This window comes from Stomoxys calcitrans, chromosome 4 (genome assembly GCF_963082655.1).
Source record: "Stomoxys calcitrans chromosome 4, idStoCalc2.1, whole genome shotgun sequence".
Classification (NCBI taxonomy): domain Eukaryota; kingdom Metazoa; phylum Arthropoda; class Insecta; order Diptera; family Muscidae; genus Stomoxys; species Stomoxys calcitrans.
In genome coordinates, this window is record NC_081555.1 from 18,235,378 (window position 1) to 18,252,770 (window position 17,393).

General features: G+C 34.6%; 1 protein-coding gene across 1 annotated transcript in view; it reads left to right on the plus strand.

The window, feature by feature from the left end:
* The first annotated feature begins 7,634 nt into the window (after positions 1 to 7,634).
* LOC106087900 (reticulocalbin-2) overlaps positions 7,635 to 17,393 on the plus strand; it is a 125,618-nt gene continuing 115,859 nt past the window's right edge. Inside the window, exons 1-2 of the mRNA XM_013253104.2 lie at positions 7,635 to 8,093; positions 13,386 to 13,786. The gene's annotated coding sequence lies outside the window, so the exon portion shown is untranslated. The remainder of the gene's footprint in view (positions 8,094 to 13,385; positions 13,787 to 17,393) is intronic.

The following is a 17,393-nucleotide window of genomic DNA, read 5'->3' on the forward strand; positions in this document are numbered from 1 at the left end:
TTCTTATTATATTTGTTTAATACATATTTATTTTTTCAATTTCATAATTATACAACTAGTTTATACGTATTTTTTTCTTCCTTTAACAGCTGTTATGCATATTTTTGTTAAAAAAGACCCAACATAATGGTCTCAACAACCCCATCTAAAGGGCCAATTTCTCAATATTCAATTTAAATGCATGTTATCGAAAACCTGATTACACATTCTTCAAATAATAATGGTGAGTACTCAAATCAAAAATCACAATTTACAATAGTTTTAGTTTATTTAAGTACTATTAAGTGCAAATAAAGATTAATCGATTACTATAATCTGTATCGCATGATATCGATGATCATCAAGCACAACTTTGCAATGGAAGCAAATGAAAATGGCGAAAAAATGGGAATCGTTGTTTATCTATTCAAGTAATATATGTATACTTATATTTAATCAATCAAAAAGCACGTTACACTGCTAATTAAACCCGTATTTTTGGTATTTCCGCCCTTTTTACAAAAAAAAAAAAAACAAATGTATCCGATTTCATGGTTTAATAATCGCTAAAATTACCAATGTTACTTTAACTCAAACGCTGTGTATTTTTGGATTCAGTTAAAGCGAGATAATTTAATTTGCAATGTAAACTTTTTTGAGAACCGTTTGCACTACTCTTTAAATCCGGATTTAATGACTCGATCATCTATTTTTCCTTTATAAAATCAGCTGACGAGAGCCTTAAATCCAGGGTTTTAAACTCTCTCATTGCTGGATAGATTTCTATTGCAAAGTTGAACTGACGGTTGTCGATCAGAGAACTGCATAAGACCTTCTATTTGGCACTCAATGGACACTTATGTTTTGTTTCGCATGCCACTTAAAAATTAAATTATCGCTTAATTTTTAAGCTACAACTTAAAATAGTATAAGTTATAACTTAATTTTTAAGTTAATTTTTAACTAATATTTGTGGTGGCATGAGAAACAAACACATTAAGTGTCAATTGAATGTTTATTATAAGTGTCTAATGAGTGCCAAATGTTGGGTCTTATGCAGTTCTCTGTTGTCAATGCCATTCTCTAAACCCCAAATAAAAATGACTCCAAACGGGGTACAGGGTAGCTTTAGCGATACCAAATTAAACGACCAATTCTTTTGTGTGCAGATATTCTTTGATTCAAATGACAAAAATGTGTGGAAGTCATTTCAAAATCCATTCACTTATGCTCCATATGACCGCCTCTTCTCTTAACTATTGCTCTAAGTTGGTCAAAAAAAGAGTATCAAAAAAAGTATTCTCTGACGAGCGCACGTACGATAATTTGAGCCTACAAACGGCTACCCGCAGTAATTTTCTAACTCAAGTAATGGTATTGACAGCTGTGACCGCCAATGGCCTTTCGCCAATCGTTTTTATCGAACCTGCCGTCAAAGTAAATGCGGCATATTATCAGGAAAAACATTTTGAAAGCTGCTTTGTAGTTGTGGACGTGCAAACATTACGGCCGTAGACTATGGACGTACCAACAAGACTCGCCAAAGTTACACAATGCACGTGTAAACCAAGAATGGCTATGAAGTGGGTGGACGAACTTCATATCGCTTACACAGTGGCTGTCCAATTTGCAAGATGCCAGTCAGAAGGACTTTTCTATTTAAGCCATTTTAGAGAGCAAAGTAAGAACTAAAATATATGCCAGTATGGATGCGCTGGTTTAAATTCTGTAGAGAACTTCAGAAAAAATTTTTGTCAGTGATTATTCCTTCTTAATGCTGGAGACATTTGTGAGGTAATATGCTATGTAAAACCTTATTCCCAGGGAGATGTCCCATTGCGGTACGTTGAGCTTAAAGTTGAATCGGAAAGCATTTTTCTCGAGCTGTTGCGGGACATCCTAATACACCACACGAAACGACATCAAATCTAGAAAAAAAATTGAGTGGACCTCCCCGGAAGTGAGGTCACGACTCCCATGTAGAGCCCTCCAGAACCACGTTAAATCTCTGACTCCAGGGAGAGATTTACTGTGGTTAAGACCCATAACACACAAACAACGAAAAATGGCGAAAACTAGTAACATACTCAAAATCAGAGTTGCACTAATCACTGATTTTGGCAGATAGTGCACTCAATATTTTGTTGTTGGGCAACTGCCACTACCAGTAAATGAATACATCTTGTTCGAATCCTGGCGAGGCCATCAGCAAAAAAACTGTCAGCGATGGTTTCCCTTCTCCTAATGCTGGCAATATTTGGGAGGTACTATGCCATGTAAAAACTTCTCTTCAAAGAGGTGTGGCACCGCGGCACGCCTTTCGGACTCGGCTATAAAAGGAGGCCCCTTATCATTGAGCTTAAACTTCAATCGGACTGCACTCATTGATACGTGAGAAGTTTGCCCCTGTTCCTTAGTGGAATAATGTTCATGGGCAAAATTTGCATTTACTATGGATATTTATATACCAAATCCAAATTCCTTTAACCAGAAGAAAATCGAAACGATAAATTGTAACCGCAGAATGAGAAATCCGGCCTAAGTGAGTCTGATGGCAGACCAAACCCATATAAATCGATTTCATGCCTCGACTTGAATTTCGCACGATGACTTGATCTATAACCTCCAGCATCTAACCAAAATGCTGTCAATAACCTGATATAAAGCTCATATTAACCGACTTATCGATCATATTTTTCGAGTCTCTAGAGGCCGCAATGTTTATCTGATTTGCCAGAAATTTTACAAGACGTCTTGTCATTTGACCCCTAGAACTAAGTTCAATCTGAATCGGACCATAACCTTATATATATCTCATATAAATTGATATCTCGATTTTACTTTTTTAGTCGCTAGAGGGCGCAATTCTTATGAGATTTATCAGAAGTTGGGAAATATGACTTCTACGTATCCTACGACTCCCAATACGTGTCAATACGTATTGCGTATTGCAAAACGTCGATCAGCTTGATGGCAAGATGGAGGATTGCACCATACCAGCTCGCTGATTTTAAGGTGTTTTTTTAACTTTTTTTAAGTGTTACTTTTTTTGTTGATATACTAGTAGCATGGATATTTATTGTATACCAAATCTCGAATGTATCTTGCAGACATTTAGTTTGGTTATTATGCCAAGAACACTCTTTTTGAGTATTTTTTTTTTTTACTTTTTTTTAAGTGTAACATTTTTTTTTGTGATATACTAGTACCATGGATATTTATTGTATACCAAATCTCGAATGTATCTTATAGACATTTGGATTGGTTATTATGCCAAGAACACTTTCTTTTTGAGTATCTGTTTTCAGCTATGCATTTTCCGGCCAGTGTAAATGGTCTCCTTTTGTTACAGTTTTTTTGTTACAAGAGAAAAATACTAAATTGTTTCCTCAATTTTAAATATCAGAAAAGAAGGTTGTCTTTCAAGGTACTCGTAGTGTGCAAAAGTGCATTGATGTGGCTCTGCTAGGCTATGTTTATCTCTTTGCTTATGGAATTTTGATGCTTGGGGTTACAGTTAGAATTTAATTATGACATTTGAAATGGGAATTTTACAATAATAAGCACATATTATCTTTACGATAAAAATTGCAGCAGAAGTTGTCGCGGCATCAATGGTGGCGACATTTGGGAGGCCTTCAGCCATGGCAAACTTCTCTAAGAAAAGGTGTGATAGTAACTTTGTTTTGTTTTAGTACTATAAAATGCAGTGAAATGAAATTTGTATGAAAATGACTTCTATCCAGGACAACGAAGTTCTGTTTTTCACAAATTGGTGTTCCACCCGCATATACCCTCTATTGTGAATGGCAAAGTAAAATTAAAACCAACTATTTATAAAATTGCGCTCTCAAATCTTAATAAATTTTATTTGACTTCTATGCCCACGCATGATTTGCAAATTTTATTTATAAATTTTACAAATATTTTCACTTTTTTCCTCGTATTGTTTTAACAGTTTGGTAAAAGGCTTTACCAACTCATGGTGTTGTTACAAGAGAAAGTTCTAAGGTACATATATCGCAAATGAATAAGTTATGATTTGTGGCCAGCAGACTGGAGGCTGAATCATACTTGCTGTGTTTTATTTGAGTACTGTACAGATAAGCCGATAAGGGCAAAAATATAACACGAAAAAAGTTTCCGGTGTTAGTTTGTTATGAAGTGGTAACGCCATTTGCCAATCTGTCAAAACAATACGAGGAAAAAAATTGCAAATATTTGTAAAATTTATAACTAAAATTTACAAAACCTGTGTGGGCAAGCAGTCAAATAAAGTTTATTATGACTTGTGCACCCAATTGTATAAATAATTGGTTTTAATTTCATTTTACCATTCACAATAGAAGTATTTCTGCAAGTTGCCACACATATTTGTGAAAAACATATGATGACAGTCCTGACAACAGTTGTTCTACACAAGCCTGCACTGGTAATTTATCCAGAAGTTCGTTGTCTTGAATAAATGTCATTTTCATAAAAATTTCATTGCACTGCACTTCATATAGTACTAAAATAAAACGCAGCTACTATAACGCTGATGAAGGCATTAACCCAGCCGGAAACTTCTACTAACGTTGTGTTTTCTTTGAACAATCCACCTGTGTGTCTGATTCTACTTCTGATTCCGTTCTATTGATATTCATTCTCATGGCCATGTAGCTTGCCTCTCTCCTTTTCGGGAGATAAATATACGTAAGAGATCTTCCCGCTGTTGCTTATTGTAATGTTTGTATGCAATTTTTGTATTTTTTTTATTTTCCTTAAATTTTCTAAATTCTCAATTACTTATTTAAATATCATATTGGAATTTGAACTGGGTTTTGGTATATATGCAGGAAAAACTATGACCTATATTTTGAAATTGTATCCATAAATGCCCCTGACAAACACAACTACAACCTGGAATTGTTGCATTTTTTACTACTAGAGAGTGAGAGATAAAGTCAATATGTACGTACATCTTGAAATCATCAACATAACGGTAAGTTCAATGGCGTTTGAATAATACGGTATGGTGGAAAGAGTTTTTAGCCAACCATCGTTGCAGTTTTTTATTGTTCGATAGGGAATTTCAGCGCATGCAAAGCCTCCTCTCAGCATTTGGCAAGGACTCTCAAAAAGATACAGAGTAAGAGAAAGAGAAAGAGGTTTGACTACGGACAGAGGCAGGGTTGCCAAAATACTTGTTACAATGAAAGGCAAAGACATATAATAAGTAAAGACTGGACATTTGGAAAATTCGATTTGGGATAGTTTTGAACGTAAAGATGGCATTGATATGATTGTAATGCAACAACTATAAAATATTCTATAAAAATATATAAGGTTCGTATGCGATGCGATAAAAATTAAAATGTCAAATATTTTGGAGGTCATGGCAGAAAACTTCTTGTGAAATGTCAGAAAAATCGCTTAAAAATTGAGCCCTTCAGATTCTCAAGAAGTCTAATCGGGAGATCGGTTTTATTGGAGATATGCATATCAAGTTATCGACCGATTCAGACCAAATGTCAAATCATTTAAACAAAACACTGCAACCTTCAGAAGCTTAAAAAGTTAAATTCGGGAATGGGTTAAAGGGGTTATAAGCACCTTTGAAAATTTGTTCTAATGTTCTCGTCAGTAATCGAACGCAGGCGTTTAGTGCCATATACGGACATGCTTACCTCTGTGCCATGGTGGTCTCTGACATATAATACAGGGTAGTACGAAATGTTACAAATTCAACGACCCCATTTTTTTGTGAAAATATTTTTTTATTTAAGCAAATGACAAAAATGTGTGAAAGTACTCGTAGTCTAAATTTCAGAATCCATTCACTATCGCTTGAAATGGTCTCATTGTGTCTTGGCTATTGCTCTGAGTCGGTCAAAAAACGCTTTTTTACTAAACGCGAAAAAAATAACGTTTGCAATATTTTTGCAACAAACAAATCTGTTTTATTGGGGAAGTACTATTTTTATAGTGGCGGCCACCGTAGCGTAGAGGTTAGCATGTCCGCCTATGACGCTGAACGCCTGAGTTCGAATCCTGGCGAGACCATCAGAAAAAATTTTCAAACCGTGGTTTCCCCCTCCTAATGCTGGCAACATTTGTGAGGTACTATGCCATGTAAAACTTCTCTCCAAAGAGGTGTCCCACTGCGGCACGCCGGTCGGACTCGGCTATAAAAAGGAGGCCCCTTATCATTGAGAAATTTGTCCCTGTTCCTTAGTGGAATGTTCATGGGCAAAATTTGCAATTACTATTTTTATAGTAACAGTGCAACATTTCCTACATAGTAGTAAATTTGTCAGATTGTGATGTTAAAGTAACTCCAAATCTGTTCGTGACCTTACCGTCCTGGTTGTTATTGCCCTGATGGCCAGTTTACTGTCCGTAAAGATGTTCACACTGTATGTCCTCCCGTAAACACCATACCACCTCATGCATTCCGTGATCGCCCGGATCTCTGCCTGCAGGACCGTATTATGGTCTAAAATTTCGCATCAGTTGTTTTGCTTCGATTTTCAATAACTGCGCCAAGAATAGTCCAAATTGGTTCAAAACATGATATAGCTATCATCTAAACCGATCTCGGATCTTGACTTCTTGAGCCTATAGGGGCGCAATTCTTATTTAATACGGCTGAAATTTTGAATTAGGTGTGTTGCTTGGACTTCCAATAATTGTGCCAACAATGGTCCAAATCGGTTCAAAACCTGATATAGCTGTCAATTAAACCTTTTTTCAGATATGATTTATTAATTCTCTAGGAGACTTAATTACCATCCCAATTTTACTGACATTTTGAACGAACCGATTGCCCGATTTGACTTTTTAAGCCTATAGGGGGCTTAATTATTCAGCGTAAATTGCCGATATAAACTTCACTTAAGATGAAACAAGTAAAAGCGTGCCAAGTTCGTCCGGGCCGAATCTTGAGTATTCACCACCATGGGTTCCGCTAAAAATGTACCCTTATTAGCTGAGTTTGTATTTGAATTATTTTGGCCTCAAGAAGTCAATCATCGGAATATCGATACTTAGGACACATATTCGGATAAAACTTGGCACTGATGTTGTAAATCATAGACTGTTTATAAACCGATTCGGGTCATACTTGGCATGCATATTGGAAGTCGTAACTCAAGTCATTGTTCCAAATTTCAGCCGAATCTGGACAAAATTTTGGCTTCTAAGGGCTGAAGAAGTTAAATCCGAGATCGGTTTATATGGGGGCTATATCTGTGTATTGACTGATTCATACTTGACATGGATATATGAAGTCTTAACACAAGTCAAAATTCCAAGGAAGTCAACCGTAGGATTGGTTTATATGGGGGCTATATCTGTTTATAGACCGATTCGGATCATACTTGGCATGGATTTTGGAAGTCATAACTTAAGTTTTTGTTCTAAATTTGATCCTTTTGGGAGGCAACGAATAGCTTAATTGGCAAATTTTTCTCTTCAGAGAACACGAGCAACCGCTTTTAAAGTATGTTGTGCTTCTTCTAATGATAAAAAAAAACTTTGCCCAAATATGCTTTTTGTTCTTTTTCTATTCATTATATATGGCAACCCTGCTTAAGCATCTCCCAACAATGCCCCCAATTTTGCTCTCAATTCCAAAAAAGAACAATGTCATTTAGATGTTTGGGCCACAACACAGCATCAGTATCATTGGAACAGCGAAACTCAACACTCGTCTAGGTGTAACCTTAATAAAAATCTAAACGAACCGCAACGAACAACGGAATCTCTAAAAAGAAAAGCCAAAAAGCAAATTTTTCCTGTGTCACAATCATGGTCCCTTACTCTTAGCCATTAATCAAAAGAATAGAAAAAAGGAAAGAAAATCAAACAATCAAGCCAACTTGCTAAAGTGCTACAAGGGCTATTTTATGATACCAAGAGCAACAATTTTTAGCAGTATTTTATGACAAGCAACATTTGAGAGAATAATTGCAAGCAGCAGTCAGTGTTAATTACGCATAAACGGATTAAAACCCAAAGAGCAAAAAGGAAACAAAATTAAGAAAATATACCTTTGAGAAAAAAAATTGAAAAATTGTGAATTTGCCTGTGATTTTAAAGCAAAAAGTGAATTAACTAAAATCTAATAAAAAGTAAGAATAATTTCATCAAGTTCCTGTGAAGAATAAAACATAGCAGCCTATTTTTTACTTTATATAATTGTATTTGCTATTATAATTCCGGTTTACAGTAAATCACAAATAAGGGAATTATACACACAAACCTCGTTAAGGTGATTTTACCTGCCCTTCCTCTCCCACTTTCTGTAGTAGAAATGTATAAAGCCTTCTGTAATAACTTACTAGCCAAACCAGCACACATACATATGTATATCCTTTTCTTTTCATTGAAAGCCTTCACTCACTCTTCTCAACTACTGTGAATAGTACAGAGACTACTCTCACACTCTGTGCCATGGGCCGCTGTTTTTTTTTCTATTCACTTACTCCAATGTTGTTTGTTTGCCTACCCACATGTTAGATGGTTTTTATTTACGCTTACATGTATTGCATTTGTACTTGTTTGTTTCCGCTTGTACAAGTCTCTCCACGGTTAACCACACACATCGAATAGTAAAACAAGAACGCAAATTAATTAAGTGAGCCTAAGTGTTTATAATTAGAATCTTCGCACCGTTAAGTTGTGTAAGAGGAAGTATAAGAATAAGAGGACTTATGGCTTGTTTACGCTCGTTCGTGTGCCTATGTGTGTGGGCAGGTGTTTTTTCATTTGTAAGTTTGCAAATGCTGAGAACAACAGACAGAGCCAACATTGCCGTTTTGGTATTATTTGAGAAACATATGTTGGCTGTGCATGGATGAAAAAACAGTTAAACAATGAAAAATTAAATATGAAGTAAACAGTTAAAAACATGTTAGGTTCGGCTGGGATGAATCTTACATGAAATGTGTCAAATTCTTTGCACAGTTTGAAGAAATATACAAAGGATAATGGGAGGTCAAAAGAAGAAATCCCATGATTTTTATACCCACCATCATAGGATGGGGGATGTATTCATTTAGTCATCGATATATCGTCAAGCGTTGTGCAATTGCAATTTTGGCAAGATTGGTCAATAAAAGCGCTTGCGGTGGCTTTTGAGGGGAAAATCGGGCGATATACATTTATGACAGCTATATCTAAATCTGGGCCGATTTCTATGAAATTCACCAGTAATGTCAAAAGTTATAAGAACATCCCTCCTGCCAAATTACGAAAGAATCGGTTAACAAATGAGCACTTTATTGCAACATTCCTCAAAATCGGATGGACATATATATGGGAGCTAAATTTAAACCTGAACCGATATCGAGCAAACTCGATAGATACAGTGGTAGTCATCGGAGAAAGCGATGTATAAGATTTTGGCGAGATTGGTTAATAAATGCGTTTGCTGTGACTCTAGAAGTTAAAATCGGGCGATGTATATACATGAAAGCTATATCTAAATCTGAACCGATTTGCATGCAATTCACCAGTAATGTGGAAAGTCAAGAGAAAATCATTCTTGCCAAATTTGATGATGAAAAATGAGCACTTTATTGCAACATATTTCCAATCGGACGAACGTATATATGGGAGCTTTATCTAAATCTGAACCGACTTCGACCAAACTTCTCAGATATTATGGTTGTTGTCGAGAAAAGCGTTTTACAAAGTTTTTGCAAGATTGGTCAATAAATGGGCTTGCAGTGGCTCTAGAAGTGAAAATCGGGCGATATACATATATGACAGCTATATCTAAATCTGATCCGATTTCTACGAAACTCACCAGTAATATTGGGAGACATAAGGAAATTCTTTCTGTCAAATTTCGAGAGAATCGGTTTAAAAATGACCATTTTGTTGCAATATTACTGCAAATCGGACTAAGATATATATGGGAGCTATATCCAAATCTGAACCGATAGATGGACGGGCAGACAGACAGACGGACATAGCTAAATCGATTTTGAAAGCTATTCTGAGTCGATGGGTACACTTATCAATAGGTCTATCTCTCTTCTTTCTGAGTGTTACAAACAAATGCACTATAATACCCTGTAATACGGCAGTGGTGTACGGTATAAAAAGAATGATCTGCCAATTCAGGGTCTAAAGCCCATAAAGGGGGCATTTATGACCCGATTTCTTTGAAATTTGAAACAGTGAGCTGCATAAAGCTACCCGAATACAGTCTAGATTGAACCATATGACCGATCTGCCGATTTAGGGTCTTAAGGTTGTTTAAAGCCCCCTTTTTCCTATGTGAGTAAAGATAAATTCCGAATTTATCTAGTGGAGACACAAACCATTGACTAAACAGCCCTCTGTTACTGGCATTAGCAGAACACTGTTAAGCAATTTTGCAAGCAATTAATTAATTACTAAAAAAAATTATTTCTTCATGAAAAGTTAATTTCAAAAAAGACCAAATGGCAAAAATGGGATCAAGAAAATAGTAAATGAATATCCGTGCTGTGTACTAACAAGATAAAGAAGATGGTAAAACTGATTAGACCACTGTGCGGGAATGGGAAATAGTAAGGCGATGAGAACGGCCTTAAACGACAGCTTAAAAAACCTATTTTCCAAATAATCGTCTTACTATCGAATTTTTGGCAATAAAAGTTTAGTTTCTTATACATATGCCCTTGTTTTCGAATAATCGTCAAACTATCGAATTTTTGGCAAAAACTTGAAAAATTACCCAAAAAACTCAAAAAATCAATTTTGCGTGAACCTCTGTGCGAAAATATAAAAAGTAAGGTGATGAGACCGGCCTCAAACGACAGCTTAGAAAACCTAGTTTATTATTCATGTGTCCTCATTTTCCAAATAATAGCCTATCTAGCGAATTTATGGCAAAAACTTAAAAAAAAATTACCCAAAAAACTCAAAAAATCAATTTTGCGTGAACCACTGTGCGAAATGGAAAATAGTAAGGCGATGAGACCGGCCACAAACGACAGCTTAGGAAGCCTAGTTTATTATTCATGTGCCCTCATTTTCCAATTAATAGCCTATCTATCGATTTTTTGGCAAAAACTTGAAAAAATTACCCAAAAAACTCAAAAAATCAATTTTGCGTGAACCACTGTGCGAAATGGAAAATAGTAAGGCGATGAGACCTGCCACAAACGACAGCTTAGGAAGCCTAGTTTATTATTCATATGTCATTTTCCAAATAATAGACTTTCTATTGAATTTTTGCACAAACTTGAAAAAATCACCCAAAAAACCTAAAATATCAATTCGCGTAAACCACTGTGCGAAATTCGAAAATAGTAAGACGATGAGACTGGCCTCGAATGACAGCTTATGAAGCTTAGTTTCTTATACATATGCCCTCACTTTCCTAATAATCGTCTTTCTATCTATTCTGCTAATGCCAGTAACAGAGGCCTTTTAAGCTAGTGGTTTGTGTCTCCACTAGTTAAATTCGGAATTTATCTTCATTCACATTTTTTTCGTCCCCTACCTGGTCAAGATCGGACCATGTTTAGATATAGCTGCCATATAGCCCGATCTTCCGATTTAGGATCTTAAGCCTATAAAAGCCGCATTTATTACCCGATTACGAAGAAATTTGAAAACGTGAGTTGTTTTAAGCCCCCCCACCAAGTTGGATAAGAATTTCGTAAGCGGCAAATTGGTTTATATGGGAGCTATATCAGGTTGTGGACAAATTCGAACCATATATGGTATGGAGGTCCTAAGAGAAATCTACTATGGGCTCAAGAAGTCGTCCACTTTATACACTTAAGAGGGTCTTATTATTTCGAGGGGTTACAAATGGAATGACTAGGTTAGTCTACCCCCATCCTTTGGTGGTGAGTATAAAAATATTGAGGCAGCCATGTAAAAACTCCCCCAAAAGGTATAACACAAAAGAATGTAACTTATCGCTGAGCTAAACACCAATCGGACAGCAATTATTGATATGTGAGAAGTTTGCCCTGTTCCTGAATGTTCCTGGAAACATTTAACGTTAAGAGGACAAGCCATGAGTTTGTCATGTATTATGAGAAAAATGCGTTACGTGTCTACAGTTATGGTTCTTTGTTGAAAAAGAGACGCCATAAAGTTCACAATAACCAAGATTTGGCGATTTGATTTGCAAATAATTCTTTGCCAAGTGTTTGAGTGGCCAAGGTGGCGTATGATGTATAAAGCTTGTGGATATAATCATAGAATAGTAATCATATGCAACAATGTTCTATAAATACACCAAGCAAAAGCGTGTTAAGTTCGTTTGGGCCAAATCGTGGGAACCCATGGATTCTGCTTAAAATTTGCACAAATGAAAATAGTTTAAGGGAATATATGTACCTTGCGTACCAAATTTCTGCCTAATCAGGTAAAAATTTAAGCTTCCAGGGGCTGTATAATGCTAATCGGTAAATAGGTTTATGTGAGAGCTATATCAGCTTATGGACCAATTTGGACCATACTTACCACAGATGTTGGAAGTCATAACAGAACACTATATGCAAAATTTCAGCCAAATTGGATCAAAATTTCCGCTTCCAGGGCCTCAGGTTGACAAATCGGGAGATCGATTAATGTGGGAGCTACATCAGGTTATAGACTGATTTAGACCGTACTTGGCATGGTAATTGCAAGTCGTAACAGAACACTACCTTCAAAATTTTAGCCAAATCGGACGACAATAGTGGTTTTTAGGGCCTCAATATGTTAAATCGGCTGGTAGCTTTATACGGGAGCTATTAGGTTGCCCAAAAAGTAATTGCGGATTTTTTAAAAGAAAGTAAATGCATTTTTAATAAAACTTAGAATGAACTTTAATCAAATATACTTTTTTACACTTTTTTCTAAAGCAAGCTAAAAGTAACAGCTGATAACTGACAGAAGAAAGAATGCAATTACAGAGTCACAAGCTGTGAAAAAATTTGTCAACGCCGACTATATGAAAAATCCGCAATTACTTTTTGGGCAACCCAATATATCAGATTATAAACCGATTCAAATCACTCTTAGTACGCATGTTGAAAGTCATAACAAAAGTCCTTGTGACTAATTTTAGCCAAATCCATTGACAATTGAATTCTCTAGCGGCTCATGATGCCGAAATCTGGGATCAGTTTATATGGGAGCTTTATCCAAATCTGAACCGATATGGCCCATTTGCAATCCCCAAAGTCCTACATTAATAAGAAGTATTGTTGAAAAATTACTCTTTAAGCGGTTAACTTTATCGTTCGACCGCTATCGTGATTTCGATAGACTCTTTCTCGCTATCAAAAATGTATGTTCTAATATATTTTTGGCCTATGGCAACACTGACCACAGTTAAAGTTCTGATTAAATTGCATACATATCAAATTTCTTTGTGTGTGTACGACGGTGTATTGGCTGAATTCAAATGAAATGTTCTTTGGCAGACGACGTTGTGTTGTTTAATACCCTGTAGGTGTTAATAGCAATATCAAAGACATCAACAGCACTAACAAAAACAACATCAACTAAACAAGTATTCACCCACAAATCAGAGTAACAACAAAGTGTGCAAACATTTTCTTATGTCTATAGATCTACAAGTTTTATAAGAGTGAGTCTCTCAGTGTGTGTGGTATGTGTTGTGTTCGTTCAAGTGCAAGAATAAAAATGATTTATCTATGAGTTATTGTCTCAACTTGTCTACTGTGCTCATCACCGCTCTCTTCCACACGTAACAACAATTTGTCGTCATTGCCGTATAATACTACTCTTCTCTTGCTGTTAATTGTATTATTTATACAACGTAAAGCGTCGTAATCAACATTTTAATTTCCTCTTGACGCCTGTAAGTATGTAATGCTTATGTATTTACACTTTTACTGTTACACTCATACACACACTATACATACCCATTGATAAATATTTGCCGCAAAGCTATTTAAACTTTTGCTAATTATTTTTGGTTAATTACAAAACAAAAGTTAATGGGGGAGTTATGCAAATTATAAACGTGTTGAGAATCACATTGATTGCCTGCACAAAATTTATCCAACGAACACTCAAAGAAATTAAAAGGTGTAATGAAAAAAAGGAAAAAAAAGTTGACAGGGCAAATTTTTAATATTAACAAGTGAAAAGGTGTTAAGTTCGGCCGGGCCGAACTTTGGATAACCACCACCTCGGGTATATATGTAAACCACCTTTCGTCAAAATACTGGGTCAAATTGATGAAGGATGTCGAAGGGCCTAACACAACTCAGTGTCCCAAATTTTGGCAAAATCGTACAATTAATGCGCCTTTTTGGGCGCAAGACCTTAAATCTAGAGATCGGTCTATATGGCAGCTTTATTTAAATCTAGACCGATCTGGGCCAAATTAAAGAGAGATATGGAGGCTATATCAAGATATAGTCCGATATATCCCATTTTCTAACTCAACCTGCTTTTGGACAAACAAATAATCTGTGCAAAATTTCAAATTTTTGAAATTTTAAATTTTTTGGACATTTTCAAAATGCATGAAAATGTCCAAGTTTAATATTACTAACCAAAAACATTCAGTTCCGCTTAAGGTTCAAAAATCTAAATCGATTTTGACAAAAGTTAGCAAAGGCTTTCAGATGAGCAATGCAACATATCCTAACAAATTTCAAGCAAATCCATGCCCTTATAACTATAAATGGCGCGAATTATAAATACGTAGGCTACATCATAATCAATAACGATTTTTACCAAAATTCATAGCGCATGTCTTTGAGCTATGTGGGCAATGTAGTGATGATTGGATAACAAATGCGATCTCCACCTTTATTCAAAAAAAAAAAAAAAAAACGACAGACAGACAAATGACACAGAAAGCATATGCGGTCAGACGGACATGGCTAAGCCGAATCGGAAGGAATTTGTGAATCAAACCATACATTTTATCACAGCCACAATAGTGGTACAGGGTACACTTTGTGTTTTTACAGTAAATTTCACATAAATGTTTCCTTCGTTTATCAATTTCATGCTAGGATCTAAAATACTTAACTGGATTCCCTAGAAAGCAATACATCGAACTTTGGATGTCGTGTGGGCAAGGGTTATCGTTAATCTAACGCGATAATATTTCTCATTTTGCTTATTAAGATCAAAATAAACAAAAATGGAGGATACGACGTTAAAAAAATAATAAATGAATTAATAAATAAACTTTTAGTTTTGGAACACTGTAATGCACAACCTATATAAGTTTCGTTAACCGCTGCCAGTGGTGGTACGTTCGTATATATTGTACATATAATTCTTTATAACAAAAGTGGTATTTGGTTACTTGCCTCAAGTTGGCTATAACATGTTGAAATGCAACACCAACCATTGTTTGTCATCTTTTGTAATATCTTCTCATGTATGCATTTCTTTGTTGTTCTATATTTTGAGAGACGTATTTAAAACCATTAGATGCCTGTAAAGTGATATATGTATATTAAAAAAACTAGTATAAATTTAAAACTTTCATTTCTGAATAGTAGAAGGAAAAAAAATAAAAAAAAATATATATATATATATTTTATTCCTAAAGAAAATTTTATTTCTATAGAAAATTTTGTCAAAATTTTATTTCTATAGAAAATTTTGTCAAAATTTTATTTCTATAGAAAATTTTGTCAAAATTTTATTTCTATAGAAAATTTTGTCAAAATTTTATTTCTATAGAAAATTTTGTCAAAATTTTATTTCTATAAAAAATTTTGTCAAAATTTTATTTCTATAGAAAATTTTGTCAAAATCTTATTTCTATAGAAAATTTTGTCAAAATCTTATTTCTATAGAAAATTTTATTTCTAAAGAAAATTTTGTCAAAAATTTATTTCTATAGAAAATTTTGTTAAAATCTTATTTCTATAGAAAATTTTGTTAAAATTTTATTTCTATAGAAAATTTTGTCAAAATTTTATTTCTATAGAAAATTTTGTCAAAATTTTATTTCTATAGAAAATTTTGTCAAAATTTTATTTCTATAGAAAATTTTGTCAAAATTTTATTTCTATAGAAAATTTTGCCAAAATTTTATTTCTATAGAAAATTTTGTCAAAATTTTATTTCTATAGAAAATTTTGTCAAAATTTTATTTCTATAGAAAATTTTGTCAAAATTTTATTTCTATAGAAAATTTTGTCAAAATTTTATTTCTATAGAAAATTTTGTCAAAATTTTATTTCTATAGAAAATTTTGTCAAAATTTTATTTCTATAGAAAATTTTGTCAAAATTTTATTTCTATAGAAAATTTTGTCAAAATTTTATTTCTATAGAAAATTTTGTCAAAATTTTATTTCTATAGAAAATTTTGTCAAAATTTTATTTCTATAGAAAATTTTGTCAAAATTTTATTTCTATAGAAAATTTTGTCAAAATTTTATTTCTATAGAAAATTTTGTCAAAATTTTATTTCTATAGAAAATTTTCGTCAAAATTTTATTTTTATAAATTTTTCGTCAAAATTTTATTTTTATGAAAAATTTTACAAAATTTTATTTTTATGAAAAATTTTACAAAATTTTATTTTTAGAAGATTTTTGTCAAAAAAATTTTTTTTCATTGTCCTTCGGGCCTGGTCCTGAAAACTTAGCTAACATGTCGCTAGAGTCATACCCACAGATTCCAGTTTCCCTGGAATGTTAAAGTGACAATAGTTCCTAGTCTCGCAAACTGGTCCGCTTTACAATTCTCTCTGGCCCGGCACCCAGAAAAGGTGAATTTTTTAAATGTTCAGCCGTCTCGTTGAGAGATCTGCGACAGTCGAGAGCGGTTTTTGTATTCAGAAATATGTTCTCCAGGAATTTAATGACTGTCTGGCTGTCTGAGAAGATGTTATGCCAATCGTCGTCATGACATTATACCTTAGTCATTCCACCACTTGCTTAAATGCAAAGATTTCCAATTGATACACACCGCAGTGGTCGGGCAACCTTTTCGATATGACCAGTTCTAGATCTTTAGATTACACCACAAAGCCCACCTGTTTGTCTAGTTTTGAACCATCCACATAAAAGTCTATGTAATTTCAATTACCAAGGATATTAATTTTCATCAAAAAAAAAAGGCTAGGCAATGTGTAAGCCACACTTATAGGTTATCGGGTATTGTATCAACGATAACACAGTGTCCATAGCCGTTGCATGAAAATGAGAAAGCTCCCGTAGCCTTACGGCAGTGATCGCAGCAATTTATCTAGCCACCATGTCCAGAGGCTTTAGGTGTAGCATTAAATTCAGTGCATCAGATGGTGTAATCCTCAGTGCGGCTGTGATGCATAAAACCAGCCACCCTTTGGATACGGTCGAGTTTTGAACAGTAGGTGGACATTTGAAGCGCCGTCCACCAGGCCACAATACCATATATGATTATAGGTCTGACAACTGCAGCATATACCTAATGCATGACACGCGCTCTAGACCCCCAACTTTT